This window comes from Camelus ferus, chromosome 11 (assembly GCF_009834535.1).
Source record: "Camelus ferus isolate YT-003-E chromosome 11, BCGSAC_Cfer_1.0, whole genome shotgun sequence".
In the NCBI taxonomy this organism is placed as follows: domain Eukaryota; kingdom Metazoa; phylum Chordata; class Mammalia; order Artiodactyla; family Camelidae; genus Camelus; species Camelus ferus.
In genome coordinates this window covers 13261117-13280255 of record NC_045706.1, presented here as the reverse complement: position 1 = coordinate 13280255, position 19139 = coordinate 13261117, and the positions used below count along the sequence as shown (strand labels likewise).

At 38.2% G+C, this 19139-nt stretch overlaps 1 protein-coding gene across 2 annotated transcripts in view; it reads left to right on the top strand.

The window, feature by feature from the left end:
- The window catches only part of PNLIPRP3 (pancreatic lipase related protein 3), a 41916-nt gene extending 35298 nt beyond the window's left edge, over window positions 1-6618 (top strand). The window contains exon 14 of one of the 2 annotated variants that reach the window (XR_004323778.1): window positions 5997-6618. The gene's annotated coding sequence lies outside the window, so the exon portion shown is untranslated. Of the gene's footprint in view, window positions 1-4790; window positions 5976-5996 lie in introns of those variants that run through there. The other variant, XR_004323779.1, reaches the window with a different exon arrangement.
- The last annotated feature ends 12521 nt before the right edge of the window (window positions 6619-19139 follow it).

The following is a 19139-nucleotide window of genomic DNA, read 5'->3' as shown; positions in this document are numbered from 1 at the left end:
GATATTCTGCAGGGGGTTTCTTGATTCTCCTTGGTGCCTCACTGCCAACTGAACCTAAAGAGACCAACAGGTGGACATGAACTTGAGTCATTGCAGAAAGCAGAGAACAAAATGGGGTGACTTTCCCATTGTGTGCGGAGGAGGTAGAAGGTTGTTTGGAGCACAGGGCTTGGTGGAAGGAGGAGAGGAGAGAAAGACACGTTTGGCGTGATCCATCTGAGTGTCCTGCCTCCCTAGTAGCATATCAACCCGAGGCCCAAGCCAGCCCAGGAGCTGGGTGGCCATGAGCAGCCCCAGTGGGAGGATATGAGCCCTGCTGAGTAACTGTGTCGCCACACCACTACTGCTGAGCAGCCTGACAGTGGAGCCAGCTCATGGCTCTGAGGGAGGAGAACCACCAGTTAGAGCAGTGCCCCGAGCCTGCGCTGCTGTCGGCTCAGCCCTTCTTCCTTTAGGAGGGGCGTGCCCACTGGGAGGAAGAATTATGGATTGAAATGCTGCATTTGGCTCTGTGAGTCCTGGCCTGCTTCCTTGTCCAAGGGGTCTTTTGGCTGGCTGTTTCTAAACTTGAAAAGACAAACTGGAGTCAATTAACTTCTGGGAACCCTATGTTAATAAAGTATGGCCTTTCTGTCCCATTGTTCTTAATATCTGTCCCCTTTTTTGCATAATAAGAATGTTGTGAGGATGAAAAATAGTGCATGGGCTATCTCAGCAGATCCGAAAGTTCAAGGGAACAGCATTTTCTATGTGTACTGCTGCCTACGAAAGTTCTATAAAAAAATTCCCTTTCTGAGTGCCTTGCACTACTGTGCAGAGTATTTGGGACTAGCAAACAATGGGGTGAAGACTGTAAGAAAAATCTTCTTTTTACTATTATTGAGTTATAGTCAGTTTACAATGTTGTGTCAATTTCTGGTGTAGAGCACAATTTTTCAGTTACACGTGAACATACATATATTCATTGTCACATTCTTTTTCTCTGTGAGCTACCACAAGACCTTGTATCTATTTCCCTGTGCTATACAGTATAATCTTGTTTATCTATTCTACATATGCCTGTCAGTATCTACAAATTTCGAACTCCCAGTCTGTCCCTTCCCACCTCTCTCCCCTCTGGCAATGACAAGTTTGTATTCTGTGTCTGTTTCTGTTTTGTATTTATGGTTTTTATTTTTTGTTTGTTTGTTTTTTAGATTCCACATATGAGTGATCTCATATGGTATTTTTCTTTCTCTTTCTGGCTTACTTCACTTAGAATGACATTCTCCAGGGACATCCATGTTGCTGCAAATGGCGTTATGTTGTTTTTATGGCTGAATAGTATTCCTTTGTATAAATACACCACATCTTCTTTATCCAGTCATCTGTTGATGGACATTTAGGCTGTTTCCATGTCTTGGCTATTGTGAATAGTGCTGCTATGAACATTGGGGTGCAGGTGTCTTTTTGAAGTAAAGTTCCTTCTGGATATATGCCCAGGAGCAGGATGACTGGGTCATATGGTAAGTCTATTCCTAGTCTTTTGAGGAATCTCCATACTGTTTTCCACAGTGGCTGCACCATCTTGCATTCCCACCAGCAGTGTAGAAGGGTTCCCTTTTCTCCACAGCCTCTCCAGCATTTGTCATTTGTGGACTTTTGAATGATGGCCATTCTGGCTGGTGTGAGGTGATACCTCATTGTAGTTTTGATTTGCATTTCTCTGATAATTAGTGATATTGAGCATTTTTTCATGTGTCTATTGATCATTTGTATTTCTTCCTTGGAAAATTGCTTGTCTAGGTCTTCTGCCCATTTTTGGATTGGGTTGTTTGTTTTTTTCTTGTTAAGTCATATGAACTGCTTATATATTCTGGAGATCAAGCCTTTGTCAGTTTCATCTTTTGCAAATATTTTCTCCCATGGGTATAGAGGGAACATATCTCTTCTGCTTCTTGAGCAAACTGCTATTTATACTGAAAAGTGACTTCCAATCCCATGAGCCATTACCTCCCCTCCTGCCCACTGCCCTCCATTCATACTCATGCCTTGTCATCACATCACCTAGAGGTTCCCCTTTCCTGCCACAACTGCCTCCCCTTCAGGCTGACCGAATAACCTTGTCAGACCTCCTTTTGACTTCTGATCCATTACCCTTCTACTTCCTTGAAACCCACCAATTCACTCCCTTTCATACCCAGCTTACGTTGCATGATATTTTAGTTCAGTATGAATGCTTATTAACACCCTAAACTCCCTGTCTTGGTTTTTTTTTGTTTTGTATCCTGTAATGCTAAACCTCAATCTAAGTGCACCCAGTGTTTCTCTTCCTCTAGGCCTGCACCCCAACAGTTGAGGGCTACTTAGATAGTCACATCACAGAAAGGACGTGTGTAACTATAAGTTGGTCATCAACACTGTCCTGAAATTCTACCTATTTTTGGCTTTTGTTTTTTTTCTTATCTCCTACCCCAAATACTCCACCAACTTTATACAGAAAACAGAGGTGATCAGAGAGCACATTGCTCCTATTTTTGATCCAGACATATCAACTACCTACATCTGCTTCCATTCTACCCTTTTTCTTTCTAGTAGAGAAGCTGCCCCTTCTCCTGTCCAAAGCCAATGTTTGCCGCTGTGCGTTGAATCTCACTCTCTCCAGCTTTCCTGTGATTCCTGTCCTACTGGTAACATTTTCTTTCTTTTACACATTCAAGCTCTCATTGCATCAGCTTTTTAAAAGTCTAAGTTTAAGCCATTCTCAACCCTAGATTCCCCTCTAGTCCCAGCTAACCTGCAAACAGCTCTCATTTAGATTTCCAGTGACTGCCAGTTAGTAAGTTGAAGTTTTACTCATCTATTCCACCCCTCAGTAGAACTCAGCACTGTTGTCAACAACTTCCTACTCTTTCCGTTTAAAATTAAATTATTTTTTCTTTTTTAATTTTTATTGTAGAAATTTTGAAATAGTCACAGCAGCAGAGAAATTGGTTAAATACATCTCCCAAGTATTTGTCAGCCAGTTAAATAATTTTCAGATTTTGCCAATTCTGTGTTATAAGTGTGTACACAAACACACACTGCCTGTTTTTGTTTTGTTTGTTTTTACTGGAGTATTTTAAACCTGATTCTAGATATAATACTATCTTTCCCATTTACACATCAGTATGAATCTCTATATGATAAATTTTTTGAATATAACTATAATATCTATTTATAAAAATTAACAATAATCACTTTAAAATGAATTTAATGTTAACTAAAAGAATTAACAATAATTCCTTAATACCATCTTACATTAAGGTTGTTTTTAAATTTTCCAGATTATTTGTAAAAAGGTCTTTTGGCAGTTCGATTGTTTAAATTGAGATCCAAGCAAGATCCACAAATTGCATTTTAAAAAATATTTTACTTATTTATTATATTAATTATTTTTTATTTTGGTGGGAGGCAATTAGGTTTATTTATTTTTAGAGATACTGGGGATTGAACCCAGGACCTCATGCATGCTAAACACACACTCTACCACTTGAGCTATACCCTCCCTCAACAAATTGCATTTGATTAACATGTCCATAAGTCTCTTTTCATCTGTAACAGTCCCCCATCACTTCTTCCACACCAGTTGTTAAATAAGCCAGGTTACTTGTCCTGTAAAATTTCTCATATTCAACTGATGGAATCTCCTTGGTGTCATTTAGCTCCTTTCTCTCTTGCACTTTTCCTGTGGTACTTAGGTTGAGACACTTGAAGGCATTCAGGTTCCTGTTTGATGAGCAGTGGGATTGACCCCACTCCATGCTGGCCTGCAGGATGGGCAATTTCTGCACCTTACAGATCTCAAGTTAACTGGCGATCTTTTTAAAAAAATTTATTCAGAGAATTATGTATATACTAGCACTTTATGCATTTGATAGGGCTGTACCAACTGGAGTTGAGTTGTAGGTAAAATAGAATGTTGGATGGCTTTGAATCTAATTGCTCAATGGCAGGCTAAGAGGAGACAGGTGCCTGGAAGAAGGTTTACAGAGGTTTGTGCTCTGGGAGGACTGGAGGAAGGGAGCAAATTGAGTAAAGTTCCAATTACGAAAAAGGCATTGGACTCTGCACTCTGCCTAGGGCTGGATGAGGTGGATCATAAATGCTCCTGCAAAAGCTTAGGAAGAATCAGATACCCGGCTGAGTTGTGTGTCTATTTCCCCAGGCTCCTTAGATCAGAGTGAATAATAGAAATTACCCTGCTTAACAAGGCCTCAGGTTTTGTTGACTCTGCAACTCTTTAGAGCAAGCAGAGGGCCTCAGGAACAGTATAATTTATTCCAAGTTATTGTTTCCCAGCCTTTTAAAACCTAAGCTCATGTTAGATAAACATAAAAATCTCATGTCCCTCCTGGGGTCTTTACTCCTCCACCTAGGAAAATCAATCTTTTTTCATATATCCTCTGGTCAAAAAGATTTTGTAAATCTTTGCTTTCTGCAGAGTGTGTAATAAAAAATGACAGGTGTGCTTTGTGCTGTGTTGTGTTATTTTTTTTCCCCAAAATACATACTTATAATACCAGATGGGCTTCTTGATTTTACACATGATTCTCTAAGAGTTCTGCTCTAAATGATTTAAGTCATATACTCAGGAGAGCAGAGTCTCTCAACTGGATTTCACTCCAATATTAGAGAATGTCTGAATGTCTATATAGATGGGCCAAAATTTTTGGTAAATGCTTTCTTCCTTATGCAGCCTATTTTCAATGTTCAAGTTTTGCAGACACTTAACCTTTACATAGTCATGTGTTTTTCTTTTCTTTTCATAGGCTGTTTTTCATTTATTCATCTAAAGAAACATTTATTGAGTAACCTTTGTATATCATGCATTGTGCTAAGTCACGAGGTTATATGAAAACCAAGAGATAGTCTTTGCTCTTGAGGTATACACAGCATTTCTGAGGGCATGGGAAAGGACAGACACCCTTGATTATAGTAACTCATGACAAGAATTGTGATAGAAGCAGGTGCAGGGGTGAGAGTAGCATAGAAGAGAGCCAGCCTACTCAACTACTTCTGCGACCTTCACTCTTCACTATTGATCTCCTATAAAAGGAATCATAAGAGAGAGAGACCGGTAACTTTTCATTTCTGAATTCTGTGGTTACCATGTATATTGTTATAAGTGATTCCATTTTGGAATTCAGTGTACTTTGTTTTCCCACTACCTGTGGTCCTGGAAAAACAAAACTGACATTTCATTCATCCATTCACACATAAATCTATCCATCAAAGATCTATTGACTGTCAACTGTGGCCAGAGGAGCAATAATTTCCTTGAGGGTCCCAAGAAGAGGGAGCAAAGGCCATGCCCAATAGATTTAAGATGATGCCAACTGGAGCATGACTAATCTACTCATCTCGGGCTTGTCTAAGACACAGTCCAGTGGTCCTAACGGAGTCAACTGCAGAACAGTGCCCATGGATCATGAAGACAGATGCAATTACCAAACTTCAATCCATCACTTAGGAATAACCACAGCAAACCTAACATTTAAAATAACTTAAGAGAAGTGTGAGTGTGTGAAGGATGAGAATGCCACTCAGAAGTAAAGGAAGCACCTTTTTTTCCTGACTCTTAACCTCAAAGAGCATGTGGGCAGCAGGTGATGCCTCTGGACACCATTCATTTATATGAGAGAGACAAGACCAAAAAGCTCTTTGTTTAAATAAGAACTCTATCCAAATCACATACTACAAGCAAGTGTGAGAAAAGGGGAGTGTCAGTGATTCCCTTTTGGCTTAAAATGAAAAGTTATGCACATTGCTAGCTCTTGGAGAGCAGAAAGGAATTTAACTTTTATCTCCACAACAAAACATTTCTAAGGCAACCAATCAGAATTAGACTTTTTACAGGAAGACAGTTATTTTCACACAGTATTATATCAGTATTTACTTTTATTATGCACAATGCCATTTGCTTTTTCTCTGAAGCTGCAGGGGGAAATGCAACATTTTTTCTGTGTTACTTGCAGAGGTTTCTTTCACCAGCACTTAAACAAAGGCTCATGGACTTTTCAAGGCCAGAAATTGTTAATTCCACTGGTTATCACCAAGAGAAAAAGGCCAAAACACACAACTTGGAAAAAGAAAACAGCAGAAGACAAATGAAATGTGAGACACATACTGTTTTGTGCCAGCAATGCAAGTGATGTTTTCTGAAATCTCAGAAACTGAAGGTTATTTATTTTTGAACTTCCAAAATATCTTAAAACTTAATGTGGTGGATAGAGCATGGAATTATGAATTAGAGAATCTAAGGCCTGGTCCTGATTGCAGATTCAATTAATGAAGTGAACTCAGGCAAACAATTTCTCCTCTTTGAGTCCCAGCGTGTCCACCTATAAAATGAAGGTAATATTTATGATTATTGGGACTGCTTTCTCATTCTGAAATCCTTTTTGACTAATTAGGTGAGGATCTGTATACATGAATGAGTGGATAGATAGGGAAATCAATCAATAAAAAATAAAATTTGGATTTTCTTGTATGTTCATAATTCTCCCCAACCATATAAGACTTTAATTTGGTATCTGTGTGTTTTTATGATGTACACTGATTGTACCTAATAAATTCATGTTTTCTTAAAGTTTGACTTGTCTTTTTTATTGCAGAAAGCCTTGCTTACTGAGTTTAATGTATTTATTTATTTAGCTGCCCTCTAGTGGAAGAATGAGCATATTGTATCCTCCAGTGACAGCATGATCATCAACAAACCACTGTACAAAGTTGTATGCATTTTTAATGAATCGAACCTCTATGCTATAGGCAGTGAAATTTTTAGTTCTCAAGATCTCAGTATCTCACTCTGGTTAAGTTCACTCCAAATTCTGATTTGGAACCAACCTTGAAATTTAAGAACAACAACATGTGTAAAGTTAGAAAACCACTTTAAAAACCTCCTCTGAGCAGTGAACTGTTGCTCTTGGAGGAACAGTGTGCTTTCGGTTATATAAAACATAGAGGACAGTCCATTTTGTTCACCAGATGCATGAATTACATCCATGAAGAAGGAGAAGCTTGAGGTCCTGGACGGTTTGCTGATTTGCTATTTCCCCGAGCACAGATGTCAGGTAAGACAGGGGCTGTGCCTGTGGAACCGCGAAGGTGAGCACTAACTATGATAGTGATGGTCCAGCCGCACAGGATACCTAGGGTGTGGGAGCAGAAACGACACACATTTTAGATGTGCTTCAGGTGTCATCAGGTTACATAAGAACTTGGGGGCCCTACTCACTAACTTGTTTTGATGTAATTGCTGTTGGCGTAGTAGTCAATAAAGATGTTTCTCTCCAGAGATTGATTTCCCCTTGGTTGAACAGCACCCAACATTGTGTGAGCACAACATTTAAGCTCTGTCCACAAACCAGTTTAACACAGTTAAATGGTCAGTTTTATTTTTAAAAAGTGACAAAAGCATTTTAGTCAAGCAGCAAAGTTAATATTTTTAAACAGTTTTACCACTTACTGATTCAAATTTAATATGTCAGTGCACCAATTCATCCAAATATAACATTGGTTGTATATGGAGAGAGTGTTACAGAGAAAATAGAAAGCTAGAAAGAGATGTGGATACAGGCACCCCAATGTTCACAGCAGCACTATATACAACAGCCAAGACAAGGAAACAACCTAAATGTCCATCGACAGATAACTGTATAGAGAAGCTGTGGTATATTTATGCAACGGAATACTACTCAGCCATAAAAAAGAATAAAATAATGCCATTTGCAACAACATGGATGGACCTAGAGATCATCATTCTAAGTGAAGTAAGCCAGAACAGAAAGAAAAATACCATATGATGTCACTCGTGTGGAATCTAAAAAAAAGCAAAAAGAGGACACTAATGAACTCATCTACAAAACAGAAACAGACTTGCAGGCATAGTAAACAATCTTACGGTTACTGGGGGAAAGGGGGTGGGAAAGGATAAATTTGGGAGTTTGAGATTTGCAAATGTTAGCCACTATATATAAAAATAGATTAAAAAAACAAGTTTCTTCCATATAGCACAGGGAACTACGTTCAGTATCTTGTAATAACCTTTAAAAGAATATGAAAATGAATATATGTATGTATTTGTGTGACTGGGACATTGTGCTGTACACCAGAAATTGACACATTGTAACTGACTGTACTTCAATTTAAAAAAGGAAGAAAGAGATGTGGTAACTTGAACGTCACAAGGATAAATAACTACCTTGATTAGTATTTTATAGGGCGACATTTGGTGTGGTAAGTTTCTACAACAACTCTTCATATTAAATTTACATTACTCCTCATAGCAAAAGGACAATGGGTAGCTCTATGACAACTGATTTGAAAGTTAGATGCATTTCCATTTTTATGTAACTATGGGAAAATGTTATGATTCATCAGTCTTTGTGGTGCTGATACTTCTTGCATTGAAGGGGACAAAACCTTGACATTTCTTTGTAGCTCTTATCATCAGAGTGGCTCATGTTTGCAGGACTTCTCTACGCCTTTAATCCTCACACTTTAATCCTCCCCTTCATTCACTCCATTGACCACAGGCTGGGCTGCCACACTACTGGGCAAGTTAGAAGTAGGATAAATGGGGCCAGTGGGTGAATCACATGTTGGTAAAAAGAGTGTAACCCAGGCCACTGTATAGGACAGAAGACTCCAGGGGAGGGACTGCCATGGTTTGCTTTCTTTTAAATTTTTTTTTAGTGAAGTAGAACAAACATACAAGAAAGTGTTCAGATCATAAACATACAGCTCAATCTGTTTTTTCAAAGTAAACACCTATGTAATTTAAACAACAACAACAAAAAGAACATTAATGACATTACAGAAATCTCCTTTGTGCCTTTCTAATCATTATTCACCCAAAAGGTAACCACTATTCTGATTTCTAGTACCCTATGTTACTTTCGTTTGTGCTTATTAATGTGATATAAATGGAATCAGACAGCATTTATTCATTCTCAGTTTGGCCACCATTATGTCTATGAGATTGTTGCAAATAGCAATAGTTTGATCTTTTTCAGTGCTGTGTAGAATTCTTTTGCATGACAATTTTATCTATACTTTCTACAGTTGATGGACACTTAGGCTGTTTCTAGTTTGAAGCTATTACAAATAATGCTTCTGTGAATACTTTTGTGTGTATAAATACTTTGTATGTTTTGGGTGTATTATTTTGAGTATAAACCTAGGAATGGAATTGCAGGTTCATGAAGTGTGCACATACTCAGCTTTGATAAGTATTGCCAGGAAGCTCTCCAGGTGAGTGTAGCCATTCATACTCCTATCAGCACTGCTGAGAGTTCTTTTTGCCCCACATCCTCATCAACTTGGTATTATTGTCAGTCCTTCTATCTTGGCCATTCTGGTGAGTGTGTAGTGATAGCTCATGTTTGTTTTAATTTGAATTTATCCGATAACAAATGATACAGAAACACCTTTGTATGTCTTTATTGGGCATTTACATATCCTCCTTGGTAATTATTAAACATTTATGCCCATTATTGATTTCTCTATCTTTCCATCTTTTTCTCATTGATTTTAAGAGTTTTTTAATATGTTCTGGATATTAATCTTTGCTGGATATATGTATTACTAACATCTTATTGTCAGTAGCTCACCTTTGCTTTTTTGCTTTCTTAATAGTGTCTTTTGATAAATAGAAGTTCTTAGCTTTAATCAGTTTTTAATTCAACCTGTCAGTCTTTCTCTTGACAATTACATCTTTTATGTTCTGATTAAGAAATCCTTTACTATTTCAAATTCATGCAGATAAGAACCCATGTTATCTTATAAAAGCTTTAGTGTTTTATTTTTAAAACCAAGGAATTGATATCTTAGTATGATGTGAGGTAAGAGGAAGATCCACTTCAAGACGGATATTTTGTGGATACATTCTTGAAAAGATCACCTTTTCCCCCACTGAATTGCATTGATACCTTTATCATAAACACAATGATTTGCATATCTATAAATTTGTTTCTGGACTCTTCTGTTTCATTGATCTTTTGGTCTATCTTTGTTTTCATCTTATTATTTTAATTACTGTGTCTTTATAATTAATATTGACATCTAGCAGTGCAAGTCCTCCCAACTTTGATTTTATTTTTCAAGGTTGTCATTACTCTTCTTTAATCCATCTTTTCCATGTAGCTTGTTTGGGGCAAATTAACAAATTAACATCTTTATAATATTGATCATTTCAATCCATGATCATAGTATATCCTTACATTTACTCTATTTAGTTAGCATACACATACGTCATGAAATGATTAGTACTTTAGAATGTTTGAAGAAGATTAAATAGGTTGACCTGACCTCATATAGAAACAATCTAAATCAGGAAGAAGTCAGCAAATTTTATAACTAAAATCCATTGAGCACATACTGCATACCAGCTGTAGTTCCAAGGGTTTTGCACATTTTCTGATTCAGTTTTCACAACAACCCTATGAGGTAGGTATTATATACATATGAGGCGCCTGAGGCACAGAGAGGTTAAGTGACTGGCCAAAGATCATGCGGATAGCCAATGACAGAGACAAGACTCAGATCCAGGCAGTCTTCCTCTGGAGTCACCAAGCAATACTGCAAAAGGATGAATTAAGTTGGTGTCATTTAGTACTGATAGTTTTGGCAGGGGAGAAAGGAGGCACAGATGCAAGATTAATGAGATAAAGTAAAATCTTATAGTACTGAATTTGAATTGGAAGTTCCAGTATGAACTCATAATCCAGTTTATCTTCTTTAAAAAAACTTTTCTCTAAAGCAAAATTTTTAAACACCAAGAAACAATAACCAATCCAGTAGTGATGAGCACCCTAAGCATCCAGATTGTGGCCTCTAAAGGCCATTTCCTCCTAAAAAGAACCAAGGCTCCTTGGAGCAATGACTGATTCCACATAAAAGATAAAGCTGGAACATCTTGTCAGACCTAAAAGCAAGGAAGCCAGCAAGGGTTGGTAGAAACATATCAAAAAGACTAAGGAGCCAACAACTCCTTAGAAGTGCCTGCTGGTTGCAAATAGAGCAAAATAAGCATCAATAAACAGTAATTATATGACAATGGACTGAAACATTTTAAGTATATTTTTACTCATGAGTTCAAATTGATACTTTAAAAAAAACAAATTTTACTGATCACCTCTGGAGGATACTGAACTCATTATTTTGAAAATTAACAAATAAACAGGAAATTAATCCTTTATCCTTCATTTCCTATATGAAATGTAACTCAAAATAATTAAATAGTTACTAGAGAGGCAACTAATAGTAATTAAAGGGCAAATTTCTCTTCATAGAAATATTCCAGCTAAAATATGAAAAAGGAATGACATCTGTAGAATATCATTATTTTTAAACCCTAGGAGGATCTAGGCAATGATCCCAATGGCTACTAACATCACAAAGAGACGACCAGATACCTGGACATCAGAGTCCAGAAATATACTACTTTCATTGCTGTGTAGAATCCCTAAGCAGCAGCTTTGTCAAACAGCTTCCTAGGCATTCTGTTGGGAAGGACTCAGCTTTCAGTTCTCCCTAGGAGATTTTATCACTGTTTCTCAAACTTGCATGTGCATCTGAGTCATCAGAGAATTTTTTTAAAACACTGAATCCTAAATATTGCCCTTAAGTGCATGATCCAGTAGGTCTCAGATGAGGAATTGATATTATAAAGTTTCACAGGTATTTCAGTTGTTCAGTTAGGTATGAGAACCACTGATTTGTGTCACTTACTGTCCCCAAAGCCTCACCTAGTATCCTACATGGAGCAGGCTACAGGCAGGTGAAACCTTGGGATTTTGGGGGAATTCATCAAAAGGCTGATATTCTCAATCACATCCCAACCCTACTTAAATTCCACCATCAGCATTTAAAGTGTTTAGTTTTTTACTGTCAAAATAACTAACTGAAGACCGGAATGGAAAATACATGGCCAATGAGATGCCATTTTTCACTCCCAACCCACAGCCCCACTATTAATTGATCACCATCCTCTTTGCCACTGAATTCAGATGTGACCTCCAAATCCTTCTCACTCCAATGCACCAGGCAGTCACTACCAGTTAATTATCGTTGACACACAAATCGAAATCGATTTGTCATCCTGGGCTCAAGGTGTGACTGTTATCCCTTGTGCACTTTGAATAGGCAGAAAAGTATAATTTGTTTGCATTTACTCTTAACCTGCACAGGGCTCTGAGAGTAGAAGATAATAAAGTGGCAGAAATCATGAACTCTTCACGCAGCTGAAGCTGGTGATGGTGGATGTGCGCACTCCTTCAACAAGTATGTACAAAGTTGACCATGTTCAGGAGTTTCCTGTTCCACATTTCTCGGGGGATTTGTCGAGGGGTGAGCATGTGGCTTGGGAGTTTCAGACAGATGAGGAGGTGAAAGTTTGGTTCATAAACATTTGACAGATATGGAATGTAACATTTGCTATGATTTCCAAGGAAATCTTATTCGTTTGTTAACAATTGCAGCATGTGCTGTAAGGTTCCAACAAGTCCTTTGGCCTCAGCAACCATTTTACTTAACAAGAGCAATTCTCAGATTCCCACATGATTTGTGGGCTTATTTGTCAACTGAACTTGTTAATTTGTGTAAGTTTTTGTCATTCCTGTGTTTGATACATCCTCAGCTTTACTAAAAGAATCAATGGCTCAAAAGTTGTTCACTGAGATGGAAAATCAGTGATGATCATCACCTAAGCACAGAATAATATAATAAACCCAAAAGCATCTCTGCCTCAAATGAATCTGGAAGGATGAGAGGAACAAACTGAATAGCAAAACTTCTTCCATTTTCCTTGAAGGCCCCAGTATGTAAATATTTCCTCAAAAGTGGCATAAAGTTTCAACATTCTTAAGACATTTTTAAGCAGAATATAGTGACCTCTTTGTTAAGTATATTGAGTATTTTTTAAAACAAGCAAAACATCATACCTTCTAATATGAGGCTTATTAATAGTGGATGAGATCAAGAACACAAAGGCATCCTTCAAGCTTGCGTTCCTTGTAGCAAAAACAGGTGCAAGTCACAGTATCCCAGAGGAGCTTATAAAACCAGGTTCAAGGTCAGTGACAGACACTTTTTTTTACTTGTAATGATTTTTTTTGAAGTATAGTCAGTTTACAATGTGTTAATTTCTAGCATACAGCGTAATGTTTCAGTCATACATATATATGTATGTATATTCACTTCATATTCTTTTTCATTATAGGTTACTACAAGATGTTGAATATAGTTCCTTGTGCTATAGAAAATTAACTTGCTTATCTATTTTATATACAGTAGCTAATATTTACAAATCTTGAACTCCCAATTTATCCCCTCCCACCCCCAGTGACAGACATTTTTGAGAGAGCACAGAATAAGCTGTTGGTTGAAATTCCTTTATCAGGTGAAATTGTTGGACTTGCGTAGTATTTGTAGGGGAAGAAAAATATACCTTTTCCCTCTACCCTTTACATTTTTGACCCGTGTAATAAAAAACAGATTAACAAGAGAAAAGCATACAGGTTTATTTAATATAAGTTTTATGTGACTCAGGAGCCTTCATCAGGAAATGACGGCTTGAAGAAACAGGTAAGCTTGAGTGGTTTTATGCTAGGTTTGAAGAAGAATGGAAAATCATGGAAAGATGTGATGAGCAAAGAGTGTGAGCTAAGTGTGATAAACTGGGGGAAATTTATCAAGATCTATGCCTTTAGATTCCTCTCTGTGTCCCTTCTTCTGGGTATGAGGAGGGCGTCTCTCACATGAGGATTTTATGACCTGCTTCAGGGGAGGAGCAGAAAGTCCTTCCTGTACATGCCATTTCTCAGATTCCTTCCATTTAAAATGTGCAGCATGCCAAGGTGTCATATTTCGGGGTGGTGTGTCCTGAACCCCATCAGTATCAATAACACAGCACCTCGTGGAATTGCTGTCACCTGTGTGTGCTGTAGGCGTGTAGCTGTAGGAAACCAGACATGTAAAGCCGTGTGAGGGGAGACATTTGATGACTTTTCCTCCCCTCCGCTGAAAGTCCATGCTGCAGGAGGAAAGGCTTCTGTCCAGTCAATGCCTGGTCTGTGAGCCGTAAGATAAACTGGAAGAGGTGTACTGGGATCAGTACAGACAGTACCAGCTGTGCTTGTGGCGAAAAGGCTGTGACTACACAACTGAGAAGCACCAGAAGGCCAGTTAACACGTGGCTGGATTCAGAAAGGACAGCTGGTCAACAAAACGCCTTCTGATCCCAGCACAGGTTGAAAAAAGTGGTGATGTTCTGCGTATGAGAGTGTCGTGGCCATGGAATGTGTGTTGAGCACACTTTGTGTGAAGAAATGCACTTAAATTCCCAGGGGAAGTGTGTTCTAGTGATGGAGACAAAAGCACTTTCAATACCCATTTCCAATGCCCCTGTTGATACCTATTCCATGATTTCAAGTGGGGCACCTCAGCAGTATATTCATTTTCTCAAACAGCCTGCATCTCTCACTTCTTGGATAAAATACAAATTTTAATGCTGACGATAAAATTTTAGAATTTCTAAGAACAGCAAAATGTGGTGAAAAACGGCTTGATCCCCAAGATTTTATTCTTTCCCATCACTTGATAATTCTCCCTTCCACCCTCTGCCAACAAATAGGCACATTTTTGAGAGTAAAGAGATTTCCTGAATGTCCTCCTCTAGGATGTTAAGAATTCCTAGATTCTCAGATATTCTTCATTCTCTCTGCAAAGCACATCAGCTGATATCTACAGCACAGTGACTCAGTGTGTGCTCCTGCTTACATGTGATCTCAAAGATATTTGCCAATTGTTAATATATGCAGGCAATTTAATTAAACATTTTGCCATTAGCATTGTAAGTGATTATACCATATCATTTTAACTGATGATATAAAAATACACACCAGAATCTCACAGGGAGCTTTAAAAACCCCCAACATCCAGATGACCCTCCAGCCCAATCACATCAGCATCCCTGGGGGGGTGGGTGCCAGGCATCAGTATTTCCTTTAAATCTCCAAGTGATTTCAACGTGCAGCCAAGGTTGAGAAACAAAGATTGATCACAAGGCTATCTTAGGTAGGGAACAAAAGAAAAATTTTGGCACAAATTATTAGCTTAGTGTTTTTTTCCCCCTCTTTTTATCACAGCTCACAACCAACCAGGCTATCTTCACTGGTTCTGAAGAAACTTTTACCTCTTTTCTCTTCTGATTCCTCTTACTGAGTAGTGGCATTTGACAAGTCCTGTGATGACCATTTTCGGGCTCTGGAATGTAGCTCACCTCTATGTAACAGCAGATGAAGTTTGAAATCTTGTGAAAGAAGGCCTCTTCCCTCTGCCTGTACCCTGCGCCGGGAAGTCTAGCGTGTGTAGGCATTTTTGAACACCTTAATAGCCAACTAAACAGACAGTGAAATATTTAAAAAGAGGATGAGAGAAAAAAATAGTGCAGGGGATCTGGGCTGGAGGAGAGCTCCAAAGGACAAGATTTCATGCCCAGGAGGGAATTACTGTACAGATACCCACTTACTGCCAGTGTAGCTTGGTGGGTCGTTGGTGAGGGAGGCTCCCCAGTGTTGCCAGGTGTGGGGGAAGCAGGAGATAATGCTTCTGCTTGAACAAAAGTGGGGAGGGAGGAGAGGGGAGAGGCTGTCAGCCCTGTATCCCCCGGGCCTTTGGGGAATTCCACTGCTCTACAGAGCTTCATTCTCGGAATCCAGTCTGTCACCTCTCTGGAACCCACGTGGAAAGACACAGGAACAACTGGACTTTCTGCAAGTCTTTATTTCTCAGACTTTCAAACTCATGCTCATTTATTCACTTAAGTATTTGCCCCAAATAAGAGCCTGCTTATTACGTCTGAAGAACAGCTCAGGGTACAGTGTGGTCGGAGCCTAGAGCACTAGGCCGAAAGTGAGAGGACATAAGTTAGGAAGCAAAGAGTCCAGCCCTAAGAGTCATGGTAAGGAACTTGGAGTTCATCCCAAGAAAGTTGGGAAACCAGTGGGAGATTTTGAGCAGCTCTGTAAGTTGACTCCCTAATGGAATACCTAGCTTTTGCAGAACAGTTGGCTAAAGATGTGACCCAATTTTTGTGAATAGGTTTGCCATTAACAGACTAATATCAACCTGGTGACTTTGGCAATCTTGTGTTTCCTTAAGTTCTTGTTCGGTGATTTAGTTAATGAGCCAGTCCTTCTGAAAAATGACTTCCTTGCAACTTCTCTGCAAGAACTGTCTTCTTTTCTTTCTCAAACGTTTTTGTTTCTGAGTCCTTTTTTCATACAACCCACAGTACTTAGTGACATCCTGTGCTCAGAAAGGAGAGCAGATTCATGAGAACTGTCTTCCCTCCTGTCTGCAACTGAGACTCGTGGGGACCTGAGCTGAGCAAGGGAGACCATGGTTGGGCAATCTCAAGATGTGATGTGTGCCCAGAGGACAGGTTTTGGTAGCAAGTGCACGTAGCCCACCTGTGGTATTTGAGTGCCCTCTGTGCTAGCCCATTGGACAAACTCAGTCTCTCAGAAACAGTGTCTGAAAATCTAGGCTGCACTTGGTAAATATGCAGTGGGACTTTGGGTTTCACTTGACCTCAGCCTGCCTGGGAATCAGTTCCCAGAGGCATGACAGGTAGCAAGGGTTGTATTCAAGTGCTCTACCAAGTCATGAATTTTAGGTAACTTAGGGACAGCAAATGGAAAGGAATTGCTTTTCTCATATAGAATAGCTCCTTATGTACAAATAACATTTCTTTAGAAATATTCATAAATATGACCCAAACCATTAGGGATGTTTGCAGCCCCATAGGAGATTTTCTTTTCTTTTCTTTTCTTTTTTTTTTAACTTGAACTTTTAATGGACTGTAGGGGGAAATCAGTGAATAATGAAATACTGAAATACTCTAAACTACTTTTCTACTGGGAGATAAATGGCACTCTAGAGGCCTGAATAAATCACTATAGCTAATAAAATTTCCTGATATTGCCTCTAGTAAATTTGCACCAGGAAGATTGCATTTGTATAGATTTATATAGTCAAATAAGGGCAGTCTATATAAAGTTATGCTGTTTACCCAGCATTTGGGCCACATAAATTTCAACTATTCATCATGCAATCACATTTGCAGGGGGTGCCCTTTGGAGATTTCCTGAGACTGGAGGATAGAAGGCTTCCATTGCTAGTAATACTTATTACTGCCAGTAAGAGAAGGCACTGCAGGATTCATTCCAGGCGACTTGACTCAAAAGTCTGTGTCTTCAGTCATTGCAGGTTTTTGTTTTTTTCCTTGGCCAAAATGATATCTCAATTTGATTTTTCATTACTATATTTTATTATTGTATTTTATATAATTTGTATTTTATATAAAATTTTCACTTTTCATTATTATATTTTATCTATATTTTTTCATTTCTGCACATCCTGTTTGTGTCTTTTGCCTGTATTAACTGTATGGTTTATCTTTTCCTTATTGATTCATAAAAACTCTTTGTATGTCAGGGATATTAATTTTTTGTCTGACATACATATTGCACTTATGTTCCCCAGATTGTGGTTTGTATCTTGTCTTTGTTTTTATGCTGTGGAGATTTTTTTAAAGTTTTATGCACTGTCTGAGTTGGTGTAAGAAAAGAGGTTGGGATTGACTTTTTTTTCAAGTGGTTTATTAATTATCTAAAATTCATCATTTTCCACTGGTTTAATGACACCTTTATGTGAGGTTATATTTCTGTAGATACTTTGGTCTAATGCTATATTCTCTACTCTGTTCCATTCATTTGTCTACTTTAGTCTCTCAACCTTGGCACTATTTACATTTGGAGGCCAGATTATTCTTTATTTGGGGTCAGATTATTGTCAAGACTGGGAGTGAGGGGCTGTCCTATGTGTTGCAGGGTGTTTAGCAGTGAGCTTGACCTCCATCTGCCCAATGCCAGTAGCACCCTATCCCTTAGTTGTAAAAATCAAAAATGTCTCCAGACATTGACAGATGTTTTCAAGGGGCAAATTTGCTCCAGTTTGAGAACCCTCGTCTCTCTATCCCAGTACCTCATTACTCTGAAGACTTCGGCTTTATAATATATTTCAGTATTAGCTAAGGCAAATTACCCTCCTTTTTTCAGATTTTCCTTATTTAAACTTCCAGACACAACATTGTAAACTGACTATAACTCAATAAAATAAAATGAAAAAGTATGTTAAGAGGGTAGATCTCATATAAAATGTTCTTACCACAATAAAATAAAAATTAAATTTAAAGAATAAATGCCAAGTAAAAGGGTACACAAGGAGATCCATGGGACAAAAGACAAAACTCACACAGATATGGAAATGATACATTATGGAGCCAGCATCTGCAGACCAGTGGGAACAGATTGGATTCTTCAACAGATACGGCTTGGACAATTGGTTATACATGTCAAGTTGGGCTCCCCACATCATACTATATATTTTAAAATATCAGTCCTAGAAGTATTAAGACTTTAATATAAAAGGAAGAAATATAAAACAATTAAAAGACAGTATCAAATATCTTTTTAATTCCTGAGTTAAGAAGAGTAACTGTTAAAGGAAATAGTATATATTTAATTACATTAAAATTAATCATCTCTGTTCATGAAAGCATAAGGAAAGTAAAAATCCCACAGTCCCACAACCAGAATAATACAGTGCAGTATGTGTAACTGACAAGTTTTTTATATCCGGAATATGTAAGGAATGCTTATAAATATGAAAGAAAAAAAAACAATTAAAAATGGTCAAGAGACATTTTACCGAGGAAGAAACCCAAATAGCCAAAGAAAAGATGCTCAGTGTCATTGATAATCAAAGAAACACTGATTGAAACCACTAGGTGGTTTTATTGACAACAGATTGGCAAAACTGTAAAAGTCGGATAACACTGAGTTATTGTGAGGATGTGGAGCAACCGAAACAGTTGTACAGCGCTGATGGAGAGGTGACATGGAGCAATCTCTTTAGAAATAATTTGACACTATCCAATGAAGACTAAGAACAAAAAACTCTACAGCTGATCAAGTCCATTCCTAAATATGCCATTTGAAAACACACAATCACACAGGTTCTGTATAAGAATGTTCACAGAGATAATTTTT